General features: G+C 42.0%; 1 protein-coding gene across 1 annotated transcript in view; it reads left to right on the top strand.

The window, feature by feature from the left end:
• The window catches only part of CDH10 (cadherin 10), an 87,367-nt gene that overhangs the window by 1,164 nt on the left and 65,991 nt on the right, over nucleotides 1–20,212 (top strand). The gene's annotated exons all lie outside the window — the stretch shown is intronic.

Raw genomic sequence — 20,212 nt, 5'->3', positions numbered from 1 at the left:
TACCTTGCAATGAACAGGCCACAAACAAATACATGGTATGCTGTAGGGCTCATTCTTAATCAAATCAAAGTAACATTGAGGCTGAACAGACCTGACCATTGTCCCTCATGAGCTCAGTCATGGGTACCAACTTGAAAATAATATTGGGGGGGCCCAGGTAAGCACCACCTGACATAACTGAGCACATGATGTGGTGTGCACACACCATTTAAATGGCAGTGTCCATCAACTGGGGGGGGGCAGCCTCAAATATTTTATTGGGGGTGAAGGGACCTCGGCCCCTAGGAGTTCGCTCCTGTGATCTCAGTGAGCACCTCCATAATTCTCAGCAATATGCTTGTTTTTCTGTGCAGTACATTTAGCGATTTCTGATTGGGTGAGTCAATCTGGAAAGGGTTCGCTGGAGGAGAAAGTCTGAAAACTACTACACTGGAAGTGTGGAGAGGCCTGTAGCTTACATTACCCAAAGTCCTGTCAGTGTGTAATCTTCCATAGTAGAATGTCAGATAAAATCCATGCTTGGAAACACTCAGAGATGATACATGAGTGATTCTATGTCAGATGTGGCCCTGTGTATCTTCCCTATGGATAAATCCCTAGATTTTGGAGATGACTCTTGCATATCGCTGTCAGGAAGATCTAAGAGACACCACTTCCAATGTTACAGTAGTAATGCACACAAACACTTGTGAGTTACTTGTGTGTCTTATGAGGGTGCATTTCTTGTAGCCACAATTATGGCATCATGAAATCTAGGAGAGGACTCCACAATTAGATTGGGACTGTGGGAACCAGGGATTTTTTTCAGCCAAAACTCAGCAGAGCTCAGCTCTGGCACCTCTCAGGTGGGCGCCATTGACAATCTATGAGAACAAGGGAGAAGTTCATGGTGAGCTCTGCCACCTCATTATATAGAAAAATAGCACTGGATGGAACTCTTTTGATATTTATAATACCCATTTGGAATCAAATAGAAGGACTGGGTCCCAGTATTATGCAGAGAATATTGGTGGCCTCATTATATAATATCTAGAGAAATCTCTACACATGTTGGCAAAAGGATATTTCCATGCGAAGAGATGACAAGCCATTAAAAAAAAATCCAAGAACAGGTTCAAACATATTTCATGCTCCTATAGCCTGATCCTAACCATGTTAGCAGGTCTTGATGAAGACTGTCTAGCTGAAACAGTGATGTTCTCTTTTTCATATTTTGGGTCTGTTGCTCAGCTGCGTAGACTCAACACAAAGATCAGAATTAGTTATTGTAGTGGACTTGCTGCCTGGCTTTGTGCACATTTTCACTATTTTTTGCTGAGTTCAAGTAGATTCATGCTTCAAATCTACGTGCGGTTGGATTTCAGCCCCAATGAAATTAGTAGAAAACTTCCAGGGAATTGTGTTTTGGTATAGCGCCACTAGACCACAAAACAATTCAAATAGTTGGGGGAGCTATTCACACAGATCTATGCCTTCAAATTAGTGTGCCATTCTCAGCATCAGCGACTCATTTGGAGCCTTTCAGGGATAGCCATAAGGCTTTGTGCTCCTGTGCAAATTTTCTAGCTGAGGTTATTCAAGCGCATTCTAACTCTGGCATTTGAAACAGGAGATCTCTCCTTCCTCAAACTGTTCATCTCTATTGTTAATTAGCATAATATTTTTGCATCTATGAATGTAGATATTATATTTTATGCCTTTTGATAAGCAGCAGATTCTCTTGGAAGGGAACAAAAACAGATAAATATGGATTTGCAATAAGTCATATAACAGTGGAAGCTAGCCTGAAAGCATTCCATTTATGCCACATTACCCTGACTAAACATCCACATTGCATTATGTTGCCTCGCTCTAGAACAGACACTCAACTCAAATAACCTCACGTAATGTAATGTAACATGCCATATTACATATGCTTTATTAATTCAGATAGGGCAAATTGAATGAGGGGGTCATTTTGTCCTCTTTGGCTAAGGAAGCTCATAAAAAAATCAATTTATTGAGCACTCCAGAGCTAAAACGTAAGACCTGACAATGTTCAAAACACCTTTGAGGGTGAACAGCTGCAAGAGGAAGGATTTTCAGCATGTAACAGGAGTGGAGCCCTGATCTGTATAAGGGGGCACATTCCAGAATTGGGCTTTTTCTTCAGATACAAGTGGCCAACGAAAGCATAATCTTTAAAATAATGTGTGAATACAAAACGTGTACAGTGGTACTTGGCTCTCGAACTGAATCCATTCTGGAAGTCCGTTCGAATTCTAAAACGTTTGAAAACCAAGGCGCGGCTTCTGATTGGCTGATTGGCCCCAGAAACAATGCCGACAGACAAAACGGATGTTCGGCTTCTGAAAAACCTTCGCAAACCCGAACACTTACTTCCAGGTTTGCGGCGTTCAGGAGCTGATTTGTTTGTCAACTAAGCCATTCAGGAACCAAGGTAGCACCGTACTTTGACCTTAAATTTATTGTTAAACTATGCACTGTAAAACAATTGGATAATATAGGCAAAGGAGGTAGAAAAGACAAGCCTTGACTTGGCCCATGTAAGGAATTTGAGCCGTTTTCTTACAACATCTTCCTTATTTTTGCCTTGCCAGAAGATCGCAATGTGGCTTACTCCTATGGTGAGCCACACTTACTCCTAGGGGAGGTTGCAGAATCCAAGCCAACTCTCACCACAATTGTTTGGAGTTCATGGTTTGACAGCTTTAACGTGTCCAATGAGGCCAATGAATCCGAGGACTCTTGGGATGATTCCTGCAAATGTAATAGAACTAACCACAGGAGTGCCTAAAGGATAACATATTGTGTGGAAATGTTAATGTGTTTGTAAGTGTTCTACAAGAGAGCTTCAGTTTCCCATCTATAAAGCGTACTTGGAGATAATGAGGTGCTGGGGTGGAAGGAAGAAGGAAGGAAGCCGAGCGTTTCTCATGTATTAACACCAAAGGAACATGGCACTCGATAGCGGCAAAATTCTCAAAGGCCACAGCTTATTTGTAAGTGAAAGTTGGTGTTAGTAATCAACAATTCTGATCAACACTTCCTACCCAAGAGCAAAAGTGACTTATCCTTCCTATTAGGCTGTTTGCAGCTTCTTTCAGAAACTTGGTTGCATGGATTTTACTTTGAGGAAAAATAGCAAGGAACAGAAGCTCTTGGCTGATGGCTTCATTGATTAACAATTGTTTAGAAATATAATACCTTTATTGTCAATGTACAACCTGTGTACAATAAAATTAACTGAGCCTCCCTCCTCCCCACACAAACACTCAACCTCATTGCACTCTGTGTGCTTGTCGCAAAACACACCAACCCCAAAAGTCAGTTGCACTTGCCCTCGTTAGTTCTTTTTTAAGGATGGTTTCCAAATTGCCCCCATCATTTCCCTGACTAGATTTTTGGATACCAAACTACCTATATATGGAAAAGCATTGTCAATCTTTGGGGTTCATTTGTTGTTGTTTTTTCTCCCCAAACTTTGTTGAGACTACTGGGCACAAATATGAGCAAGCTGAATGCAATTACCACACAATGACCATTCCCCACATCAAATGGGGGGCGACGTTTGCGTGGTCACGCACAGCCCCCTGGATTCCAGTGCGACTCCTGGTAGTATGGGCTGGCGTCGCCTTCCCCCAGGCAGGGATACCTGGGGTCTCCGCCTACCTCAGTTAACAGCCCAATCTCGCCTGGGGAGGTGTTGCCAGGGGATTGGCCAGGTAAAGGGGAGGGAACACCCAGCCCACACAATAGACGGTGTAGCCTACCTGGGAAGCGGCAGTCGGGGCTCCAGAGCTTCTCGCATCCTCCACTCCCTCAATTAACACTTATTTTTGCAGGTTAACCTCTTCTCCATAGGTACACAGGCGCTGCTATGTCAAGGTCGCTATTGAGGGGCTGGAAAGGAATTTCCCTGCATTGGCAGGTTTTGTCTTTCCCGAAGCAAAACGTCACAACTTTGGTGGTTTCAGACCTTGGCTGGAATCCTTTAGTCATCTTCCTTAAATGGGGGGAGGGCATGGGGCAGTTACTCCATGCCCCCAGTGTGACGGTGATACCAGGGTTCCCCGTTAAAGGGGTCTTGGGGGGAGGCATTGTCCATACGCCGAGAGGTTGTCATTGCTCTCCCCCACCAGTGGCGGTGAACGGGGGCCGTGCTCTCTGCTTGAACATATGTTCTCCAGAGCCAGGCCAATCCACACACATTGTGGATAACCCTGAAGTTTCCCAGATCCCTGGCTGGGGACTGGGAAGGATAAGCCCAATGCCTGAGCCAAGGTCTCTCTACATCTGAATCTTAATAAAGTTGTGGTCAATTTGAATCCCATAGCATGTTGTCTTGTGTCATTATTCCGCTCAGGGGTCGCCTGGAGTTTGGGGGACTCTGCCTGTCCACACAAAGGACAATTGTTGTCATCATGCAATCCCATCATATATTTCTTTTGTGACTTAATCTTTTGCACATCTACTGAGAAGTAAAACCCCACTGAGTTCACTAGGGTACATTCCAAGCAACTGTGTATTGGAGTGCAGTTTAAGTTACTGTGCAATGAGGAATCATTGATGATGAAATCAAATCATGACTGTTTTTTGTGGGGGTGAGTGTGCATATGCACAATGCTCACATTGGACACCACTAACTCGTGGAACAATAAGGAAACAAAACAAGGGGCCTTCTGGCAGATCCCTCACTGCGAGAAGTGAGGTTACAGGGAACCAGGCAGAGGACCTTCTCGGTAGTGGAGCCCACCCTGTGGAACGCCCTCCCATCAGATGTCAAGGAGATAAAGAATTACACAACTTTTAGAAGACATCTGAAGGCAGCCCCGTATAGGGGAATTTGTTAATGTTTGACGTTTTATTGTGTTTTTATATTTTGCTGGAAGCCACCCGAAAAGGCTGAGGCAACCCAGACAGATGGGCAGGGTTCAAATAATAAAATCACCATTATCAACAAATAAGCACTGTTGTTAACCTGGAGGGGGGTATTATAATGAGTGAAATAAGTATTTGATCTCAGGAAGGGCAGTGCAGTTCTGATGCTGTGGCAGAAATACCAGACTGGCTCCGCTGGTGCATTTGCACTGCGCCAACCTCCCTGTTGTTTGGCCCTTATCCCTCTTTCCTGTAAGCAGCAGTGATTCGGCTGTCAAGAGTTCAGATGAGCACCCCCACACACTACACTGTCTGCTCCCGATGCAAACTGATATGTGCAAATGGATTTGAGGACTGTGCAAAATGTTCTTTGCTAGACCATATCCTTGCATTCATGTCCTAATCCAATGGTTTTAAAACAAGGTGTTTGAAGAATCCTGGGGTGTTGTTGTTTTTTAAGCTCACTGGGCTTCTAGATGAGACCAGCAATGGGCAATATGCATTTCTGAAGGCAGCTTTCTCAGACCACCAATTCTTCCAGACACTGTTATTCTGGGGAACGTTTCATGTATTCTAGACTGTCCACTTAGCTCAATAGTGAGCTCATGCCCCGGACATTTTCATTCTCAAAAAGACATTCAAAAAGTGCCCCTGAATATTTTTTTTAAAAAAATGCTGTGGTAGTCTGACATCAGTTCTTGCCTTCCTCTATCTCCCTTCTCCTGCTGCATGAAGAAAATTGTTTCACCTTGTTTCATGACAGAACCAGACTTTTCAGCCACTAGAAAACTTGAAAATTATGTTCCTCACAGATGTTTAGCATTGAGAGCTCCAGGTGGAAGGATGAACTAAATCCTGACCCCTTCCCTTGACAGTGTGTGTTCAAGTCTTGACAGGATCTGGGTCATTCGGCCAGTTTAGGAGAAGCGGGGGAAGTGATAAGGGACAGAACTGTTGCAGGGGTACAGAATCAGTTCCCCATATTGTTTGGGGCTGTTTTTGCTTTAAATGTGCTTTAAATGGATGGCTTGTATGCAGAGTGAATGTGCCTGTGGAAGCTTATTTTTTCTGCCTTCCGCAAGGACATTCAGTTGACCCAGATTGGCTTCATGAACAGTGCTAAAGTCTAGAAGCACAAGCTATTGTCCAAGTAAAAGATTTCAAACTTAGAGGCTGTGTAGAGTAATACAAGTCAATTTTTTTTTAAAAAAAGGGTAGAGTTCTAGAAATATGATATTCATCAGTTCAGCTGTGAATTGATTCTTTTCTTTGTAAATGAAAATCGATATATTTAAATATGCTTCCCCAGCTAATGAAAACAGTGATGAATCTGTAGGGCATATACATGTAGGAGGTATATTGGATTTTATTATTGGACTATAACTTTTATAGCAATATCTGTCATTGGATGAAGGGGGGGGACGACATTCCAAGAATTCATAACTGACATAGTAGATATATTCTGTTCATAAGCCTGAAATTGTTTACCCTAAGATGTGCCATGGCAGTGTCAGAATAGCTGATTTGAGGGTTATAGCTGAACAGCACAATTCTGTGGTCCCTGGAAGGGCAACCCAGGATCCAGAAAATTCTGTGGATCATTATCTCCACAAGAGGTTTGTCCCAAGAAGCCATAGTGAGGCATTCTGAGGACATGCCAGGAGCAGATGGGAAGTAGTTTTTGACCCACTAGATTGTGGACACTTTAAGTTCCTACACAATGCTCCTGGAATAGGGGCAAAGTACATTAGCCATCCTAGGGACATGGGTGGTGCTGTGGTCTAAATCACAGAGCCTAGGGCTTGCCAATCGGAAGATTGGCGGTTCGAATCCTCATGACGGGGTGAGCTCCCATTGTTTGGTCCCAGCTCCTGCCCAAATAGCAGTTTGAAAGCACATCAAGTGCAAGTAGATAAATAGGTACCGCTCTGTGCGCTGCTCTAGTTTGCCAGAAGCGGCTTAGTCATGCTGGCCACATGACCCGGAAGCTGTCTGCGGACAAACACCGGCTCCCTTGGCCTATAGACCAACATAAACACCACAACCTCAGAGTCATCTGCTACTGGACCTAATCGTCAGGGGTAGCTTTACCTTTACCTTTACCTTTACCTTTACCTTTACCTTTACATTAGACCTGGGTCTGGCATACTTACCGGTATTTTATTGATTGATTGAGTGGAGGTCTCAGGGCAGTTCAGAGGAAAAATAATAATAATCTATAATCAGAATAAAAACAACAACCCAATAACCCGTCCCCCCAAAGAGCCATATTTTAAAAGGGTATAGGGTGTCAAACAGATCAACCAAAGGCCTGGTTAAAAGGAATGTTTTTGCCTGGCGCCTAAAGGTGTATAATGAAGGCGCCAGGCGAACATCGCTGGGGAGAGCATTCCACACATGTGGAGCTAAAGAGTGGCTGGGGAAACCCAGCCAGATGGGTGGGGTATAAATAAATTATTATTATTATTATTATTATTATTATTATTATTATTATATTCTTGTATTGCCACTTTCCGGACCTCTCGAGGAGGAGGCACATGAAGGAGGGCCTCAGAAGATGATCTCAGGGTCCAGGTAGGTTCATAGGGAAAGAGGCTGTCCTTGAGGTATTGCGTTCCTGAGCCATTTAAGGTTTTATAGGTCAAAACCAGCACTTTGAATTGGGCCCAGAAACTAATTGGTAGCCAGTGCAGTCGAACCAGGATCGGTGTAATATGCTGAAACCGTCTTGCTCCGGTGAGCAATTTTGCCAATGAATTCTGTGCCTTTGGGATAACTGGCAAAGTAAAGATTCTTTAAAATGGAGGGGGGGGTGAAAGGAGGAAGAATGTGTGAGTGCTAAAACATCATGAAGCAGTGCTAGAGCAACTGCTTTGCATAAAGAATGTCTCAGGTTAAATCCCTTGGTCTCTCTGTCTATAAAACCTTAGAGAGCCACTGTGAGTCAGAGGGGGACAACACTAAACTAGATGGACTTACTGGCATGATTTGTTATAAGGAAATAATCAAAGAAACTCTAGAATTGAAAAATTGAGAATCTACCATCTCTCAGTACAATTTGTGATCCTCTTTGAAAATATGGTTTTAAAAAGGACTTGAATCTTTGAACCTTATCTTGCATCAGTAGTATCTCTCAAACTTTGTCGAACCGAGTCTTTCCCCCGCAACACAGATTAAGTATAGAGCTAGAAATTCCAGTTAATTTCTTATTGAAATCTGATATTTAAGATCCATTTATGAAACCTTTGCCCAAATCGTTTTGTACATTGTGAAAAGGTACGCCGACTCTTGAGGGAAATGCTTAAAAGCAATATATTCTGCATCCTCCGACTACTCACTGACTTTGACTCTGAGGGTAGGAAGCACATTTTGCAGTGCAAACATAATAATACCAGGCTCTAATATAGCTTAGAATCCTTTTGCCCTTCTTGCTGCCTGTCCTTAAGCAGGTTTTGTGCAATAAAAGTCCTTGAGACATTTACGTGGCAGCAAAGTTGCATGACGTTATGCAGATCTCCAAAGAGCGCTGGCACCATCTTGTCTTACCATAAAGCCATTTCAGAATGCAAAAGCGTACACAAAAGGAAGAAGGAGAATGGAATTTGGGTGCACCTAGTTTGTTGACCAATTCAGAAACTAATAACGGAAATAGATGTATAGATGGATAAAGAACAGCAACACACACACACACACACAGAGAGAGAGAGAGAGAGAGAGAGAGAGAAGACAACTGTTTTAGTTTAGTTGTAACAACTCTACAATTATTATTTAACTGACGTGAATATTTCACTATATCTGAGGTCCCCAGAGAACAGACTGTATATACATTTAAACCAGTGGTTCCCAAACTCTGCACCCCCATGGACCTCTTGAAAATTGCCGAGAATCTTGGTGAATTACTTAATTATTATTTTGCCTATCTATTGTAACAATTGCGATGCACATCGCTAGCTTTCTGTGTGGTTTCCATTGTGTTTTATTGCTTCTTTTATTTCTTGTGTTGTATTTTTGTGTGTTACAATCCGAGCTCCAGAGAATTCCATAGAATTCAGATTGTGCTATTTCTAAACATGCTGGATAGCACTTCAGCGAAGCTCAATGTGTGGAAAGCCATAAGTAGTCCAGTGTTGGTAACCTGTTGTTGTTTAGGCGAAAAAACTAGTGGGAAGAGGGTTGTTAAGTTGTCTGTAGCAGTAGTGCAATTTATTATTATTATTATTTATTACAAATCAAACCGAATTACACCTCAAGACAGCACATGTACAGGCCCGTCTGCAGTTTGCCAATGCACATCTGAATGACCCAGAGGAGAACTGGGTGAAAGTGTTGTGGTCAGATGAGACCAAAATCGAGCTCTTTGGCATCAACTCAACTCGCTGTGTTTGGAGGAGGAGGAATGCTTCCTATGACCCCAAGAACACCATCCCCACTGTCAAACATGTAAGGGGACATATTATGCTTTGGGGTGTTTTCTGCTAAGGGGACAGGGCACCTTCACCGCATCGAAGGGACAATGAACGGGACCAAGTACCATCAAATGGTACTTGGGTGAGCACCTCCTTCCCTCAGCCAGGGCATTGAAAATGGGTCAAGGATGGGTATTCCAGCATGACAATGACCCAAAACACACAGCCAAGGCAACAAAGGAGTGGCTCAAGAAGAAGCACATTAAGGTCCTGGAGTGACCTAGCCAGTCTCCAGACCTTAATCCCATCAAAAATCTGTGGAGGGAGTTGAAGGTTCAAGTAGCTACACATCAGCCTCAAAATCTTACTGAGTTGGAGAGGATCTGCAAAGAGGAGTGGGACAAAATACCTCCTGAGATGTGTGCAAACCTGGTCGCCACTTACAAGAAAGGTCTGACCTCTGTAATTGCCAACAAGGGTTTTGCCACCCAGTACTAAGTCATCTTTTGCAAGGGATCAAATACTTATTTCACTCATTATAATGCACATCAATCTCTGACTTTTGTCTTCTGGGTTTCTGGGGTTTTCCCCGTTGTTATTCTGTCTCTCACAGCTACAGTAAACCTACTATTAAAATTGCGGACATGACATTTCTTCATCAGAGGGCAAACGGGCAAATTTAGCAGGGGATCAAATACTTCCCCCCCTTACTGTACATTAATTTAATACAATTTCTTAAAATCAGGTTTCCCTCTCCTGTTTCAAACATATGTCAATTCTTTCCTCCCGTAGCCACATCATTTCTTTTTTTGTGTCCAGTTGTCATCCTTCTGTAGTGCAATTAATTAAGGTTGGTCACCTGATCCAACAGAAAGAGCTGTTATCTGAGGCTAGGTTATATGTTTTTATTTATTTGGACTCTTTATTTTGCCAGCACATTCCAGAAAATTCCTGGAACATTGGTCTTTACAGCTGATGGCTCAGCCATCTTTTAGTCTGAACAATATCCTTGGGAAGCTATCATGTTGCATCATTCCCGGAGACGTTGTAGCCCCATTTTGAATGTGGTCATGGTAACTGCATTGGCAACTAGCCTTCCTAGCTACTTGGATCAGCTCTTACCTGTGAAACAAGACTGGATTGATATTTTCTAAAGAACACCCTTGGCTACCTCATAATTTTTGGAGAATTTATCACATTTCATTGTCAAGTATGGGAGTTTCCTTCTCCCTTCCGGTGGTTCACCGATAAGAATTAATGAGCATTTGGTAGATTTATAGTCCTTTTATTGCAGCATTCTGTTACAAGCACAAACAGGCAACCCTCCTCAAGGATATCGCCAATGGGAAGTTCCTCACCCCCCATGTCTCCTTTGTTCTTCGAAATGCTTGGACCTCCGAGTTCAGGGGGGAGGGAGGGGTTCCCCCCTCCACTCTCAAAGGATGTATGGCCCAGCTGCTCCCTCCCTTCTGGTTGCTCAGCTACTATCTCATAGCCGGGTAGCTCCTCACTCGACTGTGCAGCTTCTGTGTCTGACTGTCCCCCTGCTTCTGGAAACGCTGGAAGCAAGGGGGGGCAAATATTCCCCCTCCTCTTCTGTTAGGAGATAATCTCCTAGCAATTGCATTCCCCAATCTTCCGATTCATTTATTTGTTATATTTTGCAGTCACTTCCTGCAATAAGCCTTCAGGCAATTTACAACAGAAATATAAAACAAAAACAATAATCACTGAAGCTCAGTGGTAGAACATCTGCTTTAATCCCCGGCGTCTCCAGGTAGGGCTGAATATAAATTTAATTATCCATTAAAAATGGATATTTTTCATGCATGAAAGCCTGGTGTGTAGACAATAATTATATAAATGGACCCATGGTTTACCTCAGTATAAGCCAGCTTCCTAGGTTCTATTAAAAAAACAAAAAAAAAAACCATCAAAATACGAACAATTCACAATAATGATCAAGCCTAGCCCCCCCCAAAAAAAAATGTGTCAGAAAAAAGGTGTTTAAAGAGATAACAGAAATCACTGTTAAAGCTGACCGAAAGTCCAGAGGTAGCATTATGAAGAACTTGCTCACAAATTTATTGACAGCTGCGCAAATTATGATAGCTAGAAAGTGGAAGGGGCAAACAGAATATAAAATGGAAGGATGGTACAAAGAGGTGTGGGATATAGCTATTAATGATAAATTAACATGTGCCATTAAGGTAAGACGGGGAATACACAGGAGAAATGGTTTTGAGGAGATACGGAGGGTGTTTGTCGAATTTGTACTGTTAGGGTCAAACCATCGCAAGAGGTGTTGAAATTTTGAGAGGTTGGATTGTTACAATGGAATGGTCTCGGTGGTGGGGTGCACATTTTTATTCTTATTAAATTATGATTATTTATGATAATAAATAGAAAAAGAAAAAGAAAAAAGAGCAAAAAGTCTTGTGTGGAAGTTAAAACCAATTTAAAGGAGAACTATATTTCAATCCACAGATTGGTTCAGGAGGAATGAATCAGGTGAGCTTGCTTGGGGATATGCAAAGATATTCAAATTCCCCAAACCACCCTAGTTAGCATGTATGCTGAAACCATCCACTTATTTTCAGCACCGTTGTACAAGCAGATCAAAAAATAATGGGCTACTGTGCCAGGAATGAAATTTATTGCTAATTCTGGTTTCCTAACAAGGTAAGGAAGCAATCTGTCTGTTGGTTTCCACTGAGGAAAATTAGTTTCATGGGGTTTTATTGGTGCAATAACTTAGAGCCAGTGTGGTGTACTGGTTAAGAGTGGTAGACTTGTTATCTGGGGAACTGGGTTCGCGTCTCCGCTCCTCCACATGCAGCTGCTGGGTGACCTTGGGCTAGTCACACTTCTTTGAAGTCTCTCAGCCCCACTCACCTCACAGAGTGTTTGTTGTGGGGGAGGAAGGGAAAGGAGAATGTTAGCCGCTTTGAGACTCCTTCGGGTAGTGAAAAGCGGGATATCAAATCCAAACTCCTCTTCTTCTTCTTCTTATTGGGGGCTAATAATGATGGTTTGTGCTCTTAGCAGGGTCGGTAAATCTGCAGGCGAGATTTGAGGGGCCGTGTTGCTCTGCTTTTTCAAAGGTTCCCCAACCACGAAACCTATGTGGTTTTAGTTTCTAAGCACACAGAGTCTCTTTATATAAATCATTCAGTACATCAGGATGGGATCAAGGCTAGCTAATGCTATCCTCAGTGCATTTTTTTCCAGGGAGGGGGGACTCGATGGTACGTAGTCCTGGCACTTCCCTTCCCCCCCCATGTTAAAAGTGTGGCACTTACTGTCACAACTTCATTGTGAGCACCAGAGCACTGGTTTTCCTGCTCCTCCTCCTCCTCTTGTACACATTTGGTCTATCCAGAATGGTCAAATGAAGAGGGTTTCCTTTCACATATCACCTGGCATGTTTCTCCAGCCTGCAGTTCTTTGGAGAATATTCATCCTGAACGGCCTTTCACTTGACCTAAAACATTAAAAGGTAAACTAACAATATATTTAAAAATATGCCTCATTATTTTTTATGAATGATGCCGAGAGAGAGAGAGAGAGAGAGAGAGAGAGAGAGAGAGAGAGAGAGGAGGGAGTGCTTCAGCAAGTGATCTCATTGGAAATTTTGCATTTATATTTCCTATGGCAGAAGACGTGTTTCTGAATAATTAGGATTATGAAATGCTACCTGTGTTTGTGAAAATGTTGAAATAACCTTCTGCTATTTGAATGCCCCCGACAAAGTGCTCAGAACACAATTCCACTTAATTAAGACACTTTAGCCACTATAGTTTGAAAGGATAATTTTGCACGGCTGTTCTCAAAGTTGCAGAGCAAAGAAGACCAATTGCTTGGGAATTCAGAGGGCTGGGGTCAAACAAGAGACTCTGCTGTGGTTGTTGTTTGGACAATGTTTTTATGATTGTACTCAAAATGAGCATTGCTTCAAACAATATGACTATCTTCCAACTAACTATTATGATGCTTAACATTGGCTGGATTGGTCTTCCAGATTGGTTATTGTGGTGGAATAAAACCCATTCCACTCAGGAAACAACTTTGGGGAAAGTTATTTTTTTGTTGAATGCCAGCTGTACATTCGCAAGACAATGCCGACTTTGAATTCTGGTCTGCTGCCACAAAGTGATGCCATCTCTGTTGTTTACCAGGGCCCATAAACATTAGGGGTTGGCTCCACTGCAATAATTCCTGCAAACTCTTTGGTAATCGCATCTCATTCCCCAAATCACCAAGGAATGAGAAGTAATAGGGATGATGCCAGAATTTTGTTTAACATTCTCATTGCATGGTCCAAGCACTCATGGGGCAATGTACAATTTAGACTCACACATACTATGATGTAAGATCCCTTGAGCTTACTAGTATTAATTTATAACTAAACACATACGGAATTGTCCTTTTAAGCTTATTTAATCTCAGCTAGAAACAATGTGGCAACAAGCAGAATCTTCCTTTGAAAACCAAGGATCCCTGATTCTTACTATCTAGTATTAATTGTAGCTATTGTTCATAATTCTTGGACTTTTAAATTACTTTCTGGAAAGGGAAATAGAGAGTTTCCGTTTGGTGAGCACATGTCGTCTTGCCTAAGAAATGCAACTGGTAGTGAGATTTATTTACTACTTATTTTCTACATTGATAACCTGTCTTTCCATGAAGAAGCTCAAGGTGTGACATACATATTTCTCCTTCTCCCTGTTTTATTCTCACAACAACCCTATGGTGTAAGATAGGTTGAGAGTGAGTGGTTGGCCCAAGGTCGCCCAGTAAACATCCTTGCTGAGTGGGGATTTGAACCCTGATCTCTCATGTCATAGCCCAGTGCTCTAACCACTACTCCACACTGGCTCACCAGACTGGTTGATGCCCTGCCCCCCTTCTCTCACTACCAATGGAAACCAACAATTAACAAAAAAAAAATATTTGGTCTTGGTCTTTGGCTTTTGTCTTTGAGGGGGACTTGGGGCCTGTTGTGGGTATTGAGAGGTTGGAAGGAGGGTGGCAAGGGAAGGAGTAGGTACAGGGGGGGAGAGAAATCATTGGGCACTGTTGTTAACAAGAACACAACCAAGAAAGAACTGTTTATTCAGAAACCACATGCTTATGTACTAAATTTCAAATAAAACAGTTTTGTTCCAATATTCTCCTTGACTGAACTGAGTGAAGTAAATACCAGACAGACTGGTTGGTGGTATCGGTTAATTAACAAAGTGGTGAGCGCAGGTATCAACAGACCGTTAAACGTCTGGGGGTCCTGTGCAGGTTTAGCGAACCACCACAAGTTTTGTGGTGATCACACAGGGTCCCCGGACCTTTCACAGTCTATTGATCCCTGTGCCACTACAGTATTCCGCTGACACCAACCAGGACCCCCCCCCCCCCCGGTAAACACTGTCACACTCAGGGTTTGGATTTGAACAAAATAATAAGTGTTTATTTTAAACATCGACATACTTAAGGTATTAGTTACATTGGTATATATTTATTCTTATATCAGCCCTGTCTTGATCATACACTCACCACTCTACCACACAACCAACCCTCATGATAACCAACCACCGACCAACCAACTGTCCCAATCAACTGCTCTTAACCAACTGCCCAACACTAGTCACTCTGGGTGGCTCCCAACGGAATATTAAAAGCACAACGAAACATCAAACATTAAAAACTTCCCTAAACAAATAGAAAGAGAACCTGCCCAACTGACACTGACACAAAAACCTCACAAATATACCAGTTTTTTCAAAAAAGAAAAACAGTATGTAGGTTTTTTTTTAAAAAAAAAAATAATAAAAAAATAATTAGATTTTCCGTCATACAATTCAAAAGAAAAAGAGAAATAATGCATAACAGAAAAGAAGCATTAAATCATTATACATTAAATCATTATACAATACCCTGAAAGAAAGAAAAAACATAAACAAAATAAAACAAACCCACCACCGTTTAGCTTCTCTCCATCGCTACTTGTCTTCTCTAGAATCAATTTTACCCTTATCATTGCATTCTGATTGTTTTTATTTTCTCTCTATACATATATATATCTTTGCTAGATTATTGTTATGATGAATTTACATTCTTAGTCTAAGCATATCAGCATGTCTTTTTTAGAGCAGCATTTTGTCATATAATCATCAAAGCATTGCCATTCATTTTTTTTAGGTTTTGATGTTTTAAATATGCATTTAATTTGAGAATCCATTCCTCCTTGGTAGGGAGCTCTTTAGCTTTCCATTTAGATGCTATTACTATCCTAGCTGCGGTGGTCACATATAAGATAATTCTTTTCTTTTTTCCCTCAATTTTGGTATTTCTTTTCCTAATAGGCCCAGTAAATAAGCCTCTGGTTTCTTCCTTAATGGGATTTTAAGCATTTTTTTCCAACTCCTCATGTATTTCTCCCCAGAAGTACTTAATCGGGGTGCACCTTCACCACATATGCATTGTTGTTCCAGCTTTCTTGTTGCATTTTTAATGTTGGTTTATAGATTTTATATAGATTTATATAAACCAATTTTTGTTTATAGATTTTTGCTAGTTTGACTGGTGTGAAATACCACATGTAGAACATTTTGATGAAATTTCTTTTATTGTACTACAGGCAGTAAAGCTTATATCTTCCTGCCTAAGTTTCTCCCATTGCTCTAAATATATTGTATGGCTGAAGTCTTGTGCCCATTTAATCATTGTCTCCTTCACTTCCTCGTCAATAATGTCCAGATCTAGCAAAAGGTTATACATTTTAGATAGTAATTTTATTGTTTTTTAATAGTGTTTCATACATTAATGAATTCTCTTTAGTGAAGCCTTTCTTCGAGTCCGAATTAAAGACACTTCCAAGTTGTATATATTGCCATCTGTCGGAGACATAATGCTTTATTTCCTAATATGGTCTTATTCTTAATTTACCTTGATCTTCCATTATTAAATCTCTATATGTTGCCCAATACTTGTTCATACTTAGTTTTTTCATGGCATGGGCTTCTAGAGGTGAGAGCCACCATGGTTTAGCTTCCTCTCTCCCTCTCTCCCCCCTTCCCCTTCAACCCTATACTAGATACAACATTGTCTTACATTGAACATAAATATGATACTCTATGATCTGAAAAGAAAAGAAAAGAGACATTTCACGTTCTTTTGTAATTTGATAAAATCTTTAATAAAAGAGTTGCCATGGATGAGCCTGGTGTTTAAGCACTTGCCTAGTAGTGTTGAGAAACTAAGAACTGCATGCACACAAGCACATGACCGTGGTGGACTTCAGGCTTGCAAATTTCAGCGGTTCTCCATGCAATGCCAAAAATAAGTGCCCCCACCTCTTGTGCTCCATTCTGCAGCTTTGTTTTGGCGCCCCCTTCAGGGTGGCACCCACAGCACCCCAAAACTGCCTCTGTACATGAAACTCCATGCTTGTTCCATCTCTCCTCTGTCTGCACCCAGCATTGAAGCCAGTAGTCCGACTGTGGCAGGAGGCCAACTCCCCACTTGGCATAGCAATGCCATGGGCTCCTGCAGGAAGATGTGGGACTTTCTATCCATCACCTGTGAGCCCCCAGCAGGCTAAACTCTCTGTCTGTCACTCTTACCCATGTGTTAATGTATTTGTGTGTAGACAGTTATGGGAAGTTGGGGCCAAACTTCCTGTTGGCTAGTACTGCTGATACGCAGCTCCATTCTAAGCAATCAAAGGCCTTGAGGATATCATGGGACATAGTTGTCAGTGGGAGTTGAGTTGCTTTGCTATGTTCGATCAGATTCAATAATTTCCTAATGGGGTCTGCTACACTATTGCGACCAGGGACAAAGCCTGTCCGGTCTGGTGCTATTAATTTTTGCAGGAATTTTTTTAGGCAATTAGCCTAGATTGATGTGAATATCTTGTTGTCTTGGTTTATCAATGAGATTGGGTGGTATGATGTGTAGACAGTTATGAAAGCATCAAACAGCAGCCGATGAAGGCAGAAGCCAAAATGTTGTAGCACATAAATGAGAAATCCTCTGTTATGTCAATCAAAGTACACACACACACACAGAAAGCGAGAGAGAGAGAGAGAGAGAGAGAGAGAGAGAGAGAGAGAGAGAGAGGCTGCTATGCTGGATGTTGTGATGGGAGTTGTGGTCAGCTTGAAGGTTTCCAGAAGCTAGTAAGCAACCGTGGGCTTCTTCGCACAACCCACCTTTTGTGCTTCTTACAAGCAGTCTCAATTATTCCCCCGCAGTACAGACTCACAAGGCAAAGGATAATGTGCAAAGCAAGTAACCATGGTTATTATCAGGAGCAATTTTCAGTGTTTCCAGGATGCCTGATAATGAAGGAAGTGTCCAGTGGAGCTAGTTGCTAATTCATCCGACTCCAAGCACTGAGAATCTTAGGGTACTCTGACATAAACCGGTCTCGTGGGCTTTAATTAGGGCAGTTGGTAGACCGGCCAGCTACTTTTTTACTACTGAGAAACGCCGGTGGAGTCTCCCTTGCCGTCAGGTGGCTCGCTCCGTACAGACACTTTTGCAGGAATCGTTTTTGAAAAGTTCCTGAGCCCACCCACCTCAGCCCCCATTGTGGCATTGATCTGCCATGGCTGCTTCTCACATCTCAATGAGACAATTGGTGCAGGCAAGTGCCAGCAAAGAAATGGAATCTCATTGATCAGCTGGCCGGGAGAATTAGAGTAGGGGCAGTGTAAGCAATGGGCACCCTTCCACAAGACACACAAGAGGATCATTAGTGAGATGCACTTAGCTACTGTTGCGCTGGGAAACAGCCAGAATCTCCCTTGCAAACGATGTGAGACTATAGGCAGTCTCTTTTCCCCTTTTCTCCCTTTCAGGGAAAGAAAACACTATGTAAAACCGTATTCATGGTTTAAATCAATGTCTTGGGAAACAAATTTCTCTTTCTGAGTCGGTGGCTCCTCGTCGCAAAAGCCTTCCCTTGCCTTCTACAAGAGAGGATTAAAATGGGATAATTGGTATTCAAGCAGCGGCTAATGGGGGAGGGGAGGGGAAAAGCAAACATCCATTGTGATACAATTATCAATAATAATAATAATATTAATAATAATAATAATAATAGAGAGAGGTCATCCAAAATGGTTGTTTGAAGCTATATTTGGTTGCAATAGCTGCAGCTCGGTAATTTGAGCAGCGATTTTAAATCGGGTGCTTAAGGGCCATTTCCCCCCTCTTTCCTTCTCAAGCATTGTTGACCTTTTAAATCGCCTAGTTATTTGGGCATTTGGGATGAGTGTGGGCTGTTTGATGGGGGCGGTGCGGAGGAAATCAGCGACTTATCCCTTGTGGGTGTTTCACTGCAACGCAAAAGTTGAAGAATGATCGTTTCTTTGCTTTTCTTTTAAAAATAATGTCTCTGCTGGAAGCCTTGGTTATGTGTGCATGTTTGTCAGGATTCTTTTGTCCACAGAGCCTGGAAAAAAAGTTAACTAATGATTACAGCAGAGAGGTTTTGCTTTCTTTGGGGGGCTTGCTCCAAGCTGGCATTTTTTTTCTGTTGTGATTCAAGGTATAATTACAGATCAAGTTCATTGTTCTGTACAGAACAGCATGGCTTATAATAAACACATAGCCCCTAACCTTCCCATGTTGTGTAAAATGGATTGCCCTAAAAGAAGGATCAGCAGCTGGCAACCACTGGGCTGTATCTGGCACCCTGAAGGCAAGTGACAGTAAGACGGTTGATTTGGGCATACTGAAAATGAGTCCTTCAGTTGGCCTTCTGCTAACCAGCAAGATTTAGAAAGGATGGGTGGCACAGAGAGAGAGAGCACATCAGCCCTTTTCTCAGGCATCTCATGCAAGTATGTCCATCATTTCCCAAACCTTTCTGTCAGGTTGATGTTGGTTAAATGTTTTGTTGGGGGTCGGTGGTTATTTTAATTTGGGTATAACTGTAAACCAATTATGATTGTTGTGGCTATTATTATTGCTATTGGTTTTTATTGATTTATTGGTTTGTTTGTCGCTTGTATAGGATGTCTTGTTTTTTAATGTTTGATGTTTTGTTGTGTTTTTATGTTGTAAGGTGCCCAAAGTGGCTAGGGAAACCCAGCCCAATAGCTGGGATATAAATTAATTATTATTGTTGTTGTTGTTGTTGTTGTTGTTATTATTATTAAAGAACTTCCTCTTCCAGTTTTGCATGGCATTACCAAAAGGCAGCTTCATTGTTATTTGTAATGTTGCAGTCCTTGAACATTGTGTCATTTCTCCCCAAACACACTCATGCAGCTTTTGTCTCTTGATTTTAGGGCTGCGGGCAATGACCCTACCTTGTCATTTTGGCTCTTGAACCAATCATAATTCGAGTTAGCACCCTCCTCTTCACTCCTTTGCCAGGAACAGAACTTTCACTTGGCCAGAAGTATAGAGGGGGAGATAGGATAGCACAATAGCTCAGAGTTTAAGCTGCAAGTTCCCAGGATGTTGTCCGTTCGGACTGTTCACCATCCTTGTTGCTGGAGGGACAGATATTTTATGTTCAAAGTCTACTCAAGGAACGGGCTTTTTGCAAGGAGACTTCTGGTTTGCATTACTTGGTGTTCCTTTCGGCAAAAGCTGATGTAGAAACAGAGGCCCACCTGGGCTCCCTTGCACCATTGGCCAGGAGTGTGGGGGGTCCTAGCCCCTCCAAGCCAGAGGGGAGAAGCACAATTTTTCTGCCACCCCCTGTGCCTGCACCCTTGGCAGGGGCTAACTTGACCATTCTCTAGGTAATAATAATAATAATAATAATAATAATAATAATAATAATAATAATTTATACCCTGCCCATCTGGGTGGCTTCCAACAAAATATTAAAATACAATAATCCATCAAACATTGAATGCTTCCCTAAACAGGGCTGCCTTCAGATGTCTTCTAAAAGTCTGGTAGGC

This window comes from Lacerta agilis, chromosome 7, assembly GCF_009819535.1.
Source record: "Lacerta agilis isolate rLacAgi1 chromosome 7, rLacAgi1.pri, whole genome shotgun sequence".
In the NCBI taxonomy this organism is placed as follows: Eukaryota; Metazoa; Chordata; class Lepidosauria; order Squamata; family Lacertidae; genus Lacerta; species Lacerta agilis.
This window is presented reverse-complemented; position numbering and strand designations above follow the sequence as displayed.